Source organism: Aplidium turbinatum, chromosome 1 (assembly GCF_918807975.1).
Source record: "Aplidium turbinatum chromosome 1, kaAplTurb1.1, whole genome shotgun sequence".
Lineage (NCBI taxonomy): Eukaryota > Metazoa > Chordata > Ascidiacea > Aplousobranchia > Polyclinidae > Aplidium > Aplidium turbinatum.
Genome location: NC_137472.1, coordinates 9,459,142 through 9,474,322, shown reverse-complemented (window position 1 = coordinate 9,474,322; position 15,181 = coordinate 9,459,142).

Here is a 15,181-nt window from a genome sequence, read left to right as displayed (position 1 = left end):
CCCTTCCCAGGGTATTTCCGAATCCTCCGGCTGAGCGTCGAAGGGTTCAAAACCAGCAAGCTTGACATTGTCGAGCGGCTGGTCCACGATCACAGTTCAACCACTGTCCTCCTCCAGAAAACTCACTGCACAATAGTGGGAAACCTACTAACCAACAACTTTTCGGTAGCCGGATACACTCTTAGCAGGAAGCATGGCCTCGTATCTTTTGTAGGAAAAACCTGTCTTCGTCACATTCCTATCCCGGTAATTCCGAGATAGAGTAGTATTGCATTAATGTAGAGGTGCACAACATCGTTAACATCTATAAACCTCCTCTCTCGCAAATGTATGTTACATCTCTACTTGTGTTCCCCGCCCTTGCATCTAGGCTGGAGATTTCAACTGCCAGCATACTGACTGGGGGTACAATAACACAAGTGCAGATGGAGAATGCTTAGCAACATGGGCTGCTAACAACAACTTGATCCTCCTTCAAGATCCAAACGGCTCGCCAATTTTCCTATCAGGGCGATGGAACACTGGTACCAATCCAGATTTAGCTTTTGCGAGAACCAATAAAAACTACCAACTCCCGACAGACAAGTACAAAGAAAGTTCCTAGTGTCACAACACCGACCTTCTCTTATAACCTCCAATCGTCATATTACACCAATAACGAGCAAGCCAGTAAAGCGATTGAACTTTCGCAAGGCTAACTGTAAGCGCTACGCTACAACTACTAACCAGTTCGCTAAGGAGCTTCCTCTCTCAGACGTTACTAACGCAGACAAAGCCTACAAGGACTTCTGCGACCTTACCATCTACGCTGCAAAAAAGTGCATTCCTCGTGGCTTCAAAAAACTCTACATATCGTGCAGCGTTAAAGAATGTGAAACACTCTTCCTCTTTCACTCTTTCGCACCACACAAGCCTTCACTTGCAACGCATCACATTTAGCGGCCAGCAAACTGATTACAAGGCTTGATAACAACAGACGAGAGCGATGGGTAGAGACGTTCTAAAACATCGACTTCACCCACTCAAGCCGTATAGCATAGTCCACGATCAACAGGCTAACTGGCAGATCCAGACAACCGCTTTGAGAACGCCCCTTCACAGCCAACTCCATTGCATTACAACTTGTGAATAATGAGGTGTATTCCTTAGGGGATAAAAGCACTGCTCGCCAAGTGTCTAAAGAAGTGTCCGAACTGTGGAAGATTCCAACACCACCTGAGCAAAAATTTATCCCGACACTTTACCTTCGAAGAATTCCAGCATTCTCTAAACCTTTTTAAGCCAGGAAAAGCACCGGGCCCAGACCATATATGCCCAGAGTTCATCCTCCACGCGGGCAAAACATTGAAATCTTGGCTGCATGCTTTCCTCTTCTCCTGTCTGCACCACCTAAAAATAGCCAAAACCTGGAGATGACGAGCTGACGTGATAGCCATACCAAACCCCAACAAGCATCTGGATGACGCTAGGATCTTCCTTCCTATCTCACTCCTATACATCCTATACATACATCCTATACATCCCCTATAAATCCTTGAACGGCTCATCCACACCAGGGTCGATCCAATCATCAACCCCCTCTTATCACCAGAGCAAGCAGGTTTTCGCCGTGGCCGATCAACTGTACAGTAGAACAGCTCACTCCCATGAGCCAAAAATATAGAGGATAGTTTTGAGGAAAAGAAAAAGGCTGGTGCCATGTTCTCTCACTACAGCATATGACACAGTGTGGCAACACGATCTCGCTACAAACTTCTTCACCTTCTTTCCGACCGGCACATGGTCAGAATGATGATGGAGCTTGTCTACCAACGCAGTTTCACCCTTACCACCGGACGCGGACGAAGAAGCAGGCCAAGACGCCTCAAGAACGGTGTTCTCCAGGAATGCGTCCTGGCTCCACTCCTTTTTAATGCTTACATTCATGACCTTCCATCAACAACACCTAAGCTGTATGCCTATGCCGACGGCCTGGCAATGGTGCATAACGCTTCGGAATGGTCTCCACTGAAAAGGACCTTAACTCAAGATATGGCTAAGATGTCAGACTACCTCCACAAGTGGAGATTCAAGCTCAGTAAATGTAAAACGGTGTCGACCGCTTTCCATATAAACAACAAGGAAGTAAAGCGTCAGCTGAACATCAATATCGAAGGAAACTTCCTGCCCTTTAACCTCACACCAGTCTGCCTCGGTGTTAGATTGGACAGGACTCTCACGTACCGACACCACTGGGAATCACTCCCCAAGAATGTAACATTACAAGCTGCTCTTATTCGTCGACTAGCAGGTAGGCTACGAGCTGGGGGTGCGACAGGAACAGCCCTGCGCACCACAACCCTGGATCTCGTCCACTCCACCGGGGAGTACTGCGCTCCTGTATGGTGTCGCAGTGCTCATACTCACCTGCTCGACAAACCCATCAACGACGCCTTGCGTATTGTATCGAGATGCCTGAACCCGACACCCACTGAGTTTTTACCAGTTCTTTCAGGCAGGAGCTTCGCCGCAGAGCTGCCACACTCTCCCTGGCTCGCCGTTCACTGGAGCTACACCACGCGTTCCACAGCTATATCACTAGACTGGCAATAACGAAACGCCTCACATCGAGAAACCCCTTAAATTTGTTGCTCAAGCACAATCCTTGCTGGAGAACAACACTAGTGCCTTATCCTGGATCATCAATACCTGGCAAGAGGAGTAGACACACAACACCTCCAGAATCCACACCTTTATCTCCGACGCTGGACTCATGCCACTAGTAAAGGAGCTTAGCCAACCTGCCTGGGTACGGCTGAATCGCCTCCGCACGGGTGTTGGGAACTTCGCTTCCTTGATGCACAAATGGGGCCTATCAACATCTGCGGCATGCAACTGTGGTGCAGAGAAACAGACAGCAGACCACATCCTCTACCACTGCCCGACGTTTACTCTACCAAGGGCAGTTGGTCTGTCAACGCTATAAGCCTATCAATCAAGTGGCTGTTCGAAGAATGCCCGGACGCAACTTTCTGAAAGGTACCATTAAAAAATCCCTATTGAGCAACAAAGGAAAAACATAAATAACAACTAAATTAATTCATCGATTTGCCACTGCCTGACTTGGCGCGTAGGGTTAAGGCGGTGGTAGTCATTGCATTGACGTGAGTTTGATTCAAACAAACTTCGAAGGGGATTTTTTAATGGTACCTTTTCGAAACTTGCTGCCCGGACATTTGACCCCAATGAAACGTAGCCTAGTTTAAAAACCAACCTCTCATACAAAAGAACAAGAAGAAGGTATTACCGATTTATTGTTTTTGCATACTTTTAGGACCTTCTGATAATCCCCATTGTAGGGTGAAACAGGCTGTAGAGGTTTTAGAAATTAATAACTATATTTGGTGAAATTTGTTCTGCTTGGCTTTTTTGCTTGGCATTGAGCACTTTTGCAGTAACAGTAGTATTAATTGTCTTATTACACACTGTATATAATTATTAGATCATCGGTCCTCACAGTTTGTGGTTACTGGACCAAATTCGACATTATATGTGTCAGCGGGCCAACTGTTTAGTGTATTAAAAATACACCATGCACAACGGTAGTTCAATTTTAAATGTACATTTTTTTTGTTCAGTAGCACTACTGTCAATTTTGGTTCAAACTAAACTTCTAGTAACGAGGTTGCGGAACGTAAAAACGCATATCGCCAGAAAGATCAACTGGATAATTAGGTTTGCCTAGGAACTTTTCCTCATTATGGTTTTCCGTTGCAGATGTATTTTAATTAACCAATTTTTTATTGAACTGATATTGCCATCATGAAATCGTTGACGTCACAAGTTTGTAAAGGATGTGACGTGAATGACGCATGTTCAGTTTCTACCGTGGAACACCAATAATTCTTTTGTCGCGATGGGTCAAATAAGCCATCTACCTAATATGCACTGGTAGAACTGCGCTACAATTGAAATCGAAGCTTGAAAACTTGTTTCAACGACTTAACATCAACATGTTCATGAAATGCGTTGTTTTAATTTTGGTTCCTACCATTCATCTGTCCATTGGTGGTATCCGGAAAGAATGTTCGATGGTTTGCAGAACGTTTGATCCTGAAATAGAATCCCAACCAAGCAGCAACTGTGTTCGCACCATGTTCACGGCCGGGTCAAATGGTCAACAATGTGAACAAAAACTACTCGATAAGGGCAAGAAAGAGGAGGTGCAGCAAATTGTTGAAGAAACTGTAGGAGGTATGTAATTGCTTCAAGTTTATTACAAATATTTGTTAGATTTGAAATTATCTGCTACAAATTAGGAATCACAAAATTTTGTGAACCATTTTTGTAGAGATTTATAAAGTTATTAAGGCCCAGATCGAACGAAAATAGAAAACACTATACTCAAGTTTCACACTTGTTTGGGATGATTGTCTTGAGCGGGAATTGAACATTAAAATCGAACAAAAAACTTCGATTCCCGCTCAAAACAACATGGATATGCACCACTGATGATGCAGAACATGGCTGCAACTCGAGTGTGGTGTCTTCTACTTTTGTTTGACATGGGCTTAAATAAATCATTTATCTGAATGAATACATTATAATTTTAAATTAATGCTCGATTTAAAAAGTAAATGCTTAATTTTAACGACAACTATGAACATGTAATTTCAATTTGCAAAAAAATAAAAAAGTTGAAATATTAACACGTGTACGAGGGCAAAATCGTTTTATGAAGTACGGCTTTGTCACACAAACTCGTCAACTTTGATCAAATCCAAGTTTGTTGCAGAAATGGAAAACCTTAAGTTTCCTTTTGCCGAAACGTTTGTTTTTTCACTTTAAATTAAACTTTTTTAAGTTCAAACCCTTTAATTGGATTACCAGCTAACCTCGTGTCAGCGTATGTCCCTTGTGCAAATGAAGTAAGGCGGCGTGGTGGAATTACAGTTTTGTTTTTCTTAAAGCGAAACAACGATAACATGATCAATACATTTTCTTGGCTGAGCTCCAAAAGTCTAAAAGGCAAGATCGAAAGAAGAGTATTGGATTGGATTCTGACGAATTTCACTTTGTTTTGGTTGCTTTTTATGCAGTTTGATGCCCATTGTTTAACACTCACACTTTATAGCTATTTTGAAATATGTTTTTAGAAGTATGAGTTGCAAGTTTTGATTTGATATTGAACTTTAAAATTTCAATTAACGCATCGTTTAGGCTACCACAGAAGGATTTCCATACTTCAAGTGTTGACAGTGTATAGAGTACAGCAGTTGTTCAATGAAATTTTAATATTTCCCCGATGTTACCCTAACTACACTGAGTAAAGTTTCCCAAAGTGTGTGCCGTGGCAGAGTCAGAGTAAACCGCAAAATTCTGGTGATTTAAATGTGGTAGCCGTAGCGCAAAACTGTAAATTGTCAAATTAGTTCAGAATATTCGCTTTTGTGTTGCTTTAATCACTGGAACATCAAACAACCTCAGCCCCTGAATCAAGTGCACCAAAGCACAAAAACAGCCACACCTTTAAAAGGAAAGATACCAAGCCAAATACATAATGAGCAAACAGGCAAAAAAACATTAACAAACCTTGCGGTTTTCGAATTTTAACAACACACGATTTTTATAGTTTACAGACAATTATACGTCACCTCACACCTAACACTGAAAATAAATAAATTTATTATGTAATAGTTGAGTGGGCAATGTTTTTACTTCCGTTTGTGTCGAATCTGTTATTCATGTTATAAGTTATTACTATAGGGCTTTCATATAGTAGAAGAACGACTTTTCTTAGCTAATGCTGATGTCTAATTATGCTATTCAAGGCATCAAAGCCTGACAGCAATGGTCAGAATTATTGGTTTGCAGGAAATAACAATATAAGTATATCATCAATGACTTTCTTTAGTACAACGACAGAGCTGGTTTTAAAGACGAACGTGATTGAATGGTTTAATAAGTTTTAATATGATTGTGATAACAAATTTGCTATTTTGTTAATTTGTGTTTTTTGGCATGACTTTATTTTCTATTTTGGCCTCACGTTTATGAAAGCTTTTTATTTGACATCATCATAGTAGATCATAGTAGATCTTAGTAGGGGATCATAGTAGAAGCGTTCACGTCGCGCTCCCTGTCAGCACACTACACAGTAGTAGCTGCAATTTCTACTAAAACTTCTAAAGAAGATATTATACTATCCCCAAAGCTTCCTAACACACGTTCAGCCACTAACCTCAACAAAAGAAGAAACAAGACTTAAGCAATGGAAACAACAATTCGAAAATGACCCATCATGCACTGAAATAAAGGTCCCACCATCAAAGTCCCTCCTCCCAGGAGAAAACGCTCTTTGGGAAAAGTGGAAAACATTAAATCGACTCTGAACTGGTGTTGGACGCACTAAGTCTGCAATGGTGGAGTGGGGCTACGACACGGGCCCAATTGCATGTATCTGCGGCACCGAGCCCCAAATAGCGGACCACCTTCGTGTTTGCCCTCGGCTAACCACCCGGTGCAGTAGGTGCACATGAAACCTGTCAGTGTATAACTCCGTTGTGGAAGAATGTGTCAATCTGTGGTGTGTCAACGAACTTTAGAAGACTCGGTAGAAGAATTTGACATCATCGAGATGAATTTTCAAAAACTTTTTTTTAGCACTGTGTAAAATAACTCACATTTGAGGAAAAAGAAGAAAAAGCGAACTTTTTACATCAACTTGAGATTTTCCATCTGTCAATCCGCACCGTCAGACTAACATCTGCGAGTAGAATTCTCAAAATCTTTTTCAGCTTGTTAGTTTAGTTTTAAATATGATATCTCTCATAAAGATTTTAACAATATTTACGATTATTAACAAATCATTCAGAAATAAGTTACGAAACGTCAATTTCGTATTATTATTGTTTCAGACAAAATATCGTCTCTTTCTGAACAATTGACAAATCAATCAGGTAAATAGAAGTTGTTTATTTTCAATTTGAAAGATTGTGATGTGCGGTGCTGTGATTAGGATGTGATGGTCAGATGATGTTATGATGATGTGATGTAGTATCAAGAAAATGAAGTATCTTTTGACAGGTGTCAAACCCACAGCAATGCTTAATATGAACGACTCGGTTACATGTCTTGTAATGCAAAGGAATTTATTTTCACACGAGTCAGTTCAATCATATACTGTATAGCTAAAAATCGATTTCGATCAGCTAGAAGCTAGATCATCTTCAGTTAAGCTTGATTACAAATTGAATGTCAATTTGTAATGCAGTATACAGTATAAGAAACAGGGTTGTGGCTAGCAAGAGAATGATGTGGACTTCGTTTACCATTTTGACGTTTACAACGTGTGTTACGTTCTGTAAAGTAATGATGACGTTTTTGTAAGTTGTATTTAAAAAATACAAAAAGCTTCAGAATAGGACCAAACGAAAGGTCGCTTTTTGCAAAATGTATAATATGTTCACATAGTACGTGGAAGTCTAACAGCATAAGCAGCTTAGATGATGTCTGAAACTAATCGATAAAATAATTGCGGTCTTTGTTAGTGGTATCCTGACGTCATCAATAGTTTTAACGCAATGATTGTTTTTACAAAAACAAAAATGTACGATCAATTCAGATTAATTTTTTGGATATTATTGCACGATGACTAACGTGCAATGGCAATTAATGCAATAATTGACAACGTTATAGGTCGTTTGTCCCTAATCGTAAAAGTTTAATTATTTTGAAACAGCTTTACATACAGCAATTTTAAAAGCTTTGCAATTATTATTTTCCCCTAAAGTTACCACATTGTTTGCCTTTGGCCTTTTTGTTAATTGTATTGTATGTAGGATTGGTTAAAAACAGTTTTTTAGTTGTCGTTTTATTTTAATTGTTTATTTTTTTGGACGTTTTTGTTTTATTTATTTTTCTATGCTACTGTACTTCTAATTGTTTTGTACATTTTATCAAGTTACAACTATTTACACTTATTGTGACAAAAAACTGCAAAATTATAGCTGCTAAATAACTTATTAGAAATCAGTTTGCTACAGTTTTGACTAAGTTCTGTAAGTCAGAAGTGTGGTCGCATGATCAACAAGTGGTACCAATGAATCACTTCAAGTGCTGCTCATAGTAAGTATAAGGAGTGCACGGATAATCAATCCTGGGAAATTGTCCAAGTAGTGACCGTGTTAACAGTCAACCTCCTTTGTTGCTTAATTTCTTTTATTAGTTTGTTTATTTTCTTCACTACGTATAGCTTATTACGATGCGTAAATAATGTTCTTTAAGATCTAATTATTAAATTTGCATTCTAGTCGATTGATAGAGGTTAACTTATCTATAAAAAAATGCCATGCTAAATTGGAAAATTAAAATTTTTTTAATTCAAATTTAATAAAGTTAAATTTCCAAAGTTAGTATGGTACTATCTACTCTTTTTAAAAAAAAGTAAAAAAAATAATGAAAAATTTAGTGACAATATTTTATGTTGATGATTTATCCATGTCTCGATTATTTCAGAACAGATGTCTCAAAGAAGAAAATTATATAAAAAAAATTGTTATGTTATTATAAAAAAAACAAGCGCAAAAAAACAACTTTTCTCACTAATCGTGTGTAAACGGATTTCTTTTTTGTCTTCTTCTTCTTCTTCTTCTTCTTCTTCTCTCTTGTAATGTAAAAAGGTGTGAAAAGGGCATCTTTGCGGTCTTGGTGTTAACTGTGAATTACCATTTGCATTTCAAGTACTATGGCAGTGGCATTTATAAAGTAACTACTGCGGTTGGATACACTATTGCACGCAAGAAAACAAAATTTGTATGTGGTTTTCAATGTACAGATTCATATTGTTATTGTTAATATAAATGTGATTCCTATCAGTTTTGTGCTTTTATTGTTGCAGGTGAAATATCTTTTCTGCATAAACAACTTAGAAATAAATCAGGTAAACTGAAATTGCTTATTATAACTTTTATATGTTTCTGATATACTCGCAACATATAGTATCTGAAGCAAGTTGGATAAATGTGGGAGCATCTTTTACAATTTTGACGATAACAACGTTTTTATTAATAGTTTAATAAATTTCTATTTGAATAAGCTGAAGATGCTATTACTATAGCGAAATCGATTCTTAACTTAATAAATTACACTAAGAGGTTAGATTGTTGTGCAAATTCCAGCATTTGATGAATGCAAAATAGCAGTAGTTCAATAATGACGTTTTTATTAATTATTCCTAATTGAATATATTCATTACTCTCTAAACCATTGACAGCCTGTTTCACCTTAAAAGGAGGATCACCAGAAGGTCCTTGTTCATATAGAATATAATTCGGATTCTGTTCTATTTGGTGTGTCAATGCTTGCACTGAAATCGAAGATTTAAGTCAAAATATCACTGGACAAAAACCAGCTCACGTTAACTTCAAATTGGAGCAAAAATAACCAGATGGACTGAAACTAATTTGCAAGGTATTCAAGCTAATCTACTGGAGTTGGCATGCAAGTATGGCTTCATTGATGCTGAAGTCACCAAGCAATTACCTGTTGTGTTTCCTGCTTCCAAGAGGTGTTATATGTGTCCTAGAGAGGCCGACAAGAAGAGCAGAAAGCACCGTGAATGGTGCGCTAGGTTCGTGTGCATTGCAGATGCCACACCAAAAACAGTTGTTTGTGTGACATGCAATAACATTGATAAAGATTGAACTGGACAATTTTTAAACAGTTAACAGCAAATTCTCATCATCTTTTCCTTTTGTGTGACTCTGTCTTACAAGAAAAGTAATAAAAAAGTAATTTTTGAGCACTAGCTTGCGAAATTGGGACAAAAGGGGGTGGGGTTCAATTGTACCCCTTTTGGTAAGCTGTGTATGGTGAAATGTTTTGGTTGCACGAAAGTTAATATAGTTAATATTCTTAATTATATTTTATTATTTTTACATTAGAAGTGGTTTTTATTTTTTAGTAGTAGTAAACCACAATAATTTGTTTATTTGTATCAGACAAGGTTGTCCATATTAAAACCAAAACACAAAAAGACAAGACGTAAGGAGTCACTTGCATGACATGTGCAACATATCATTGTAGTGCTTAAAAAATGTCGATTTATAGAAAGCGTCTGAGGACATTAATGCATTAATGCAGAGAATTGAGAGATTTGCAACAACGTTGCACAAAGGCATAAACTGTTTTCCGCAATAGAGCATCAAAAGTTATAACATTTGCATTAACTTGACATTCACGTGCACTAGTAAAGCGAGGCATATTGTGTAGAATTCGAAATGAGTCATTATAGGCAATTTTAATTCTATTGAACGGCAATAATTGTGCCAAAGATGACAAGCATAAAGAGATGTACAGTAACAGCGAAACAACACATTTTTTACTCTTCATGAACATTTGCTATATTTAATTTTTAATTTGTTTACAGTACAATAAAGAGATTTAACTTGTCGCAGTACGTTTTTGTCATCTGATAATAAAGACGTAATATGCACACTTAAATACTTATATTTTCAACAAACTCGACCGGTTCTTGGTCAACAATAATTTCTTTGGGGAAGCAGACAGATCGAATAGATAATCAATTTAGTATACCACATAAGTGACATAAGCGACTTCTTTTGCGTACAAAAACGTTGAAATGATGTAAAACGTAAAAATGGCACCATTGCTGTATGCGCATTAATTTTAGATTGCCGCTTATAGTTGAGCACTCTGGCAATGTTAACCTTCGTCCGGCAGCATAGGCACAATTGTAACTTTTGAGTTTTTTAATTGTGACAACTTTTTCCTTGGAAGCTGTATTGACATGAAGTTTATTTTACATCTCTATGTTTTTAAGTTAGGTTGCGTTTAGTGACAATTTTTTTATTGGTGACTTATCCATGACTTGATTATTTCAAAACAGATGTTTCAAAGAACTAAAAGTGCATTTTTTTCCCAAGATTTACATTTTAGACAGATTTTTGGTGCTGAACAAAACGATTGCTTAGTGCAAAATTTAAAAAAATCGCTACACGTTCCCGGGATGAGCGCCCAAGTTGCTTTTACTCCCTTAACAGGCGGCAAAGACACAATATTTGCACTTTCGCATATTTTGTATGAAATTATTGCATGAAAAGAATGCATAATTTTATATTTTAAAGCAAAATAATTTTTTATAACAAAAGAATACAGAACATCTCCGCAAACCATACAGTGTTTCCAAGTTTTACATTGCTTCCGCTTCTGGTCTGGGCAGACACAGCAACTGACAACAATCATAGTAGGATATGTCTGAGTGGTGAATTAAAACTTTCAGACCAATCAATGCCATACAGATAGCGTGTCGAAGCTGATTTCCATGCAACATAATTATGAAGGTACATTTTTACTCAAGGCGCCTGATAACGTTGCATAATGCCGTCGGACAAAGGTTAAAGTGACCATTAGGTGATTCATCTATTGCACGCACAAATGCAATATTTGTAAGTGACTGCTTATGTAGACATTTATTTTATTGTTAATATTATTGTGTCGTGTAATGATTCTGTGTTATTATTGTTTCAGATGAAATATCCTCTCTAAATAAACAACTCACAGATCAATCAGGTAAACAGAAGTTGTATATTCTAACTTCGACATTGCATACTTGCAGCTTGCTTTTGACAGAAACTTTTATAAAATCATCAACAATTGAGTCTAATCTACAGTAAAACAACAATATTTTAATTAATTTATTTGTGGTCAAGTGCCATTGCAGAAAACCTCTTACCGGATTTTGTAATCACAAACTTCCCTTCAGCAAAATGTGTCTTCAAAGTGGAATCAATTTGCTCAAATGCTTTAATATCACGAATGTAAACTGATGTCCAACGAGCATAAAGGTGATGATTTAATGCAAAAAACCTAGGGCAAATGCTTTTCAGATACTTGCAGTACATTTTCCAATTTTGCGTTTTTTTCCAATTTTGCAAGTGATGGCCCGATAATTGCTAACCGGACAGACGTGTGCTAGACAGGTTTCCCCAGTCCCAACATTGACCCTCGCTCATCACGGCTCCAACGCTCACAATGCCTGTCCCGAGCAAGCCTGTTAAGCGATAGAACTTCAGAATGGCTAACTGGGAGTACTACAGCCTCATCAGCAACGAAACCACACAGTATATCCCATCCCCACACAACAACCACGTGGAAGAAGCCTACCAGGACTTTTGTGATGCAATAACATCAGCGGAAAAATACTCCATCCCCGCGGCCGACAAAAGAACGACATTCCGTGCTGGGATAAGGAGTGCGAAACCTCTACTTCGACTTCTTCCACGCCAGCCAGGGCAACGGTACCAACCGCTCAGCCACAACCCCGTTGGCAAGGCTGGACTCAAAGAGGAAGGATTGCTGGACAGAAGCTGTTGAATCAATCGACTTCACGCACTCCAGCCGCATAGCATGGAGTACATTAAACAACCTAACTGCTAGATCACGTGCCTCTCGGCAACAATGTCCAGTTTCAGCAAATTTCATCGCCTCACAACTCGTTTAGAATGGTAAATACAAATCGAGAGACCGTGAATCAGACAGATTCGTCTTACAAGAAATGAAGGACCTCTAGAGGGTAAACCCCAGACGGGGACAACATCTCGGGTGAGTTCACCCCTGAGGAATTTTCCGCCCCCTCCAGCAAATAAAACCAGGTAAAACCCCGGACCCTGACCACTTATGTCCGTAGATACTCCATGATGCTGCCTACTTAAAGTCTTGGTTAAAAGACTTCCTTTCCTGCTGTTTTCGCCACCTGAGAATTCCCAGAATCTGGAGAAGAGCACTTGTGGTTGCAGTTCCTAAGCCGAAGCCTCCAGGGGATCCGAAGAGCTACCCCCAAAACTTACTGCTCTGCATCCCTTTCAAGATCCTCGAGAGACTCATCTACGCCCGTGTTGAACCAATAATAGATCCGCAGCTGCCCCGTGAGCAAGCTGGATTCCGACATGGACGATCAACCTTAGATCAGGTCACACTTATGACCCAAGCCATTGAGGACAATTTTTTGGCTAAGAAGAAGGCTGGCGCCGTGTTTGTTGATCTCACGGCTGCCCGTGATACCGTATGGCATAGCGGCCTTACCTGCAAGTTAATCCGTCTGCTTCCTGACAGACACATGGTCCATATGGAGATGGAGCTTGTGCAAAACCGCAGTTTTACCCTCACAACCAGTAGCGGTCGTCGAAGCAGACTACGCCGACTTAAAAACGGCGTCCCACAGGGCTCAGTCTTGGCTCCTCTCCTGTTCAACATATACACCTCTGACTTGCCCCCACCATCTCCAGGAAATATACTTACGCAGACGATCTGGCACTCCTGCACTCAGCGGGAAACTGGCAGTCAGTGGAGAGGAACCTCAGCCAAGACATGCAAAAACTATCAGCATACCTCTAGAAATGGAAGCTACAGCTCAGCAAGGCAAAGACAGTGTCGGCGGCCTTTAACCTTAATAACCGGGAGGCACAGCGTGAGATAAACATCAACATTGATGGAAAGCACCTGCCCTACTGTGCCGAGCCTACTTATTTCTGGATAACTCTGGACAGGTCACTCACGCACCGCCGACACTTGGAGTCACGGCACAAAAAACTATCTACACGCGTCGCACTTTTGAAGCGATTGGTTGGTTCCGGCTGGGAAGCTGATGCCAAAACTCTTCGTACAGCTACCCTAGCCCTTGTTCACTCCACCTCTGAGTACTGCGCACCAGTCTGGTGCCGTAGTTCTCACACCAACCACGTTGATACCGCCATCAACGATGCACTGCATACTGTGACTGGATGCCTGCGTCTCACTCCGACGGACTACCTACCCATCCTAGCAGGCATCCAATCCGCTGAGCTACGTTGTAAAAGAGCCACGATTTCTCTTGCTCGCCGCGCTCTGGACCCTGACCATTCCCTCCATACAACATTTAAGCAACCACCACCTTCAAAGCAGTAGCTGAAATCAAGACGCCCCTTTGTGCCTGCCACACAACAACTACAGAAGAACTTGGTGTAAGTGCGGAAGACTGGACGAACCACATGTGAAACACGGAGTGGCAAAACCACATCTCCACGCTCCGTGACTTTATACCCGACGCCAATCCTCTTCCACCGGGGATGTCCCTCGCAAGGCTTGCGTGGGACAAGCTTAACCGCCTGCGAGCTGGCGTCGGCCGTTTTTGTTCGGACATGCACAAGTGGGGCCTGGGTCCTTTACCAGAATGCGAGTGTGGTGCCACTGAACAGACCGCAGACCATGTCATCCACCACTGCCTAACCTACCGGCCGCCACACGGTGCGCATGGTCTGAGGGTCCTGGACGACGAGACTGTTGAGTGACTGATGATTTCCTGCCCTCCAATCTAGCCTGGAAAGATCTGCTCATACGCCGATGATGAGTAGTTTTTTGGTAGATACATTCATGATAGGTCTATCACTAACCAACCTGTATAAAATACTGGTTATTGCCTACCTACTATACTAACCTGTACGAAAAACATCTGAAAAAAAATCACAAAACAAAATTATGACGTCATTCATAATGCAATGCTGACGTCATATTTGAAGAGGGAATTATTTTAGCATTGGTAACTTATTGTAACCAAAAAAGTAACACCATCAACAAACAAGCGACTACAATAAGAAAAAAATAAGAAAAAAGATTAATGTTATGACGTCACAATGACGTCACTAATAACATAATTTTGGCTGGTTTTTATTTCGTGTATTTTGTAGTGGCAGTCAGTCCAAATAAAAAAAATAACGTATCTAATTGCATAGAAATGCCGTGAAAAGAGCGCAAAATTGATTTCTGGGGGAATTCCCGATTTGGGGGTGATCACGTGGCCCAAAAAGTTGCGGCATCCACTAAACTTAAAGTTAGATTCATCAACCACAAAAAAATGCAAAAAACCAACGTGTAACACGTTTAGCCTAAAGATGCTAATTTATGCCCCTAAGGGCCTGCACTATATTAATACTTTTCCATGTTTTATTTTCCAAATGTAAACAAGTGAATTTATTTTTCAGATAAGATAGTAGCCCTTGAAGGACATCTGAGGTCAGCATTTACAGGTGATCACAAATAGCCTACAATGTCCAGTGATAATTGCGTTGATTTGATAATGATTGGATAAAACTTTAAAATCATCATTCATTTTTCTATTGAGATTTTGAGCACAACGTTTTTAGGC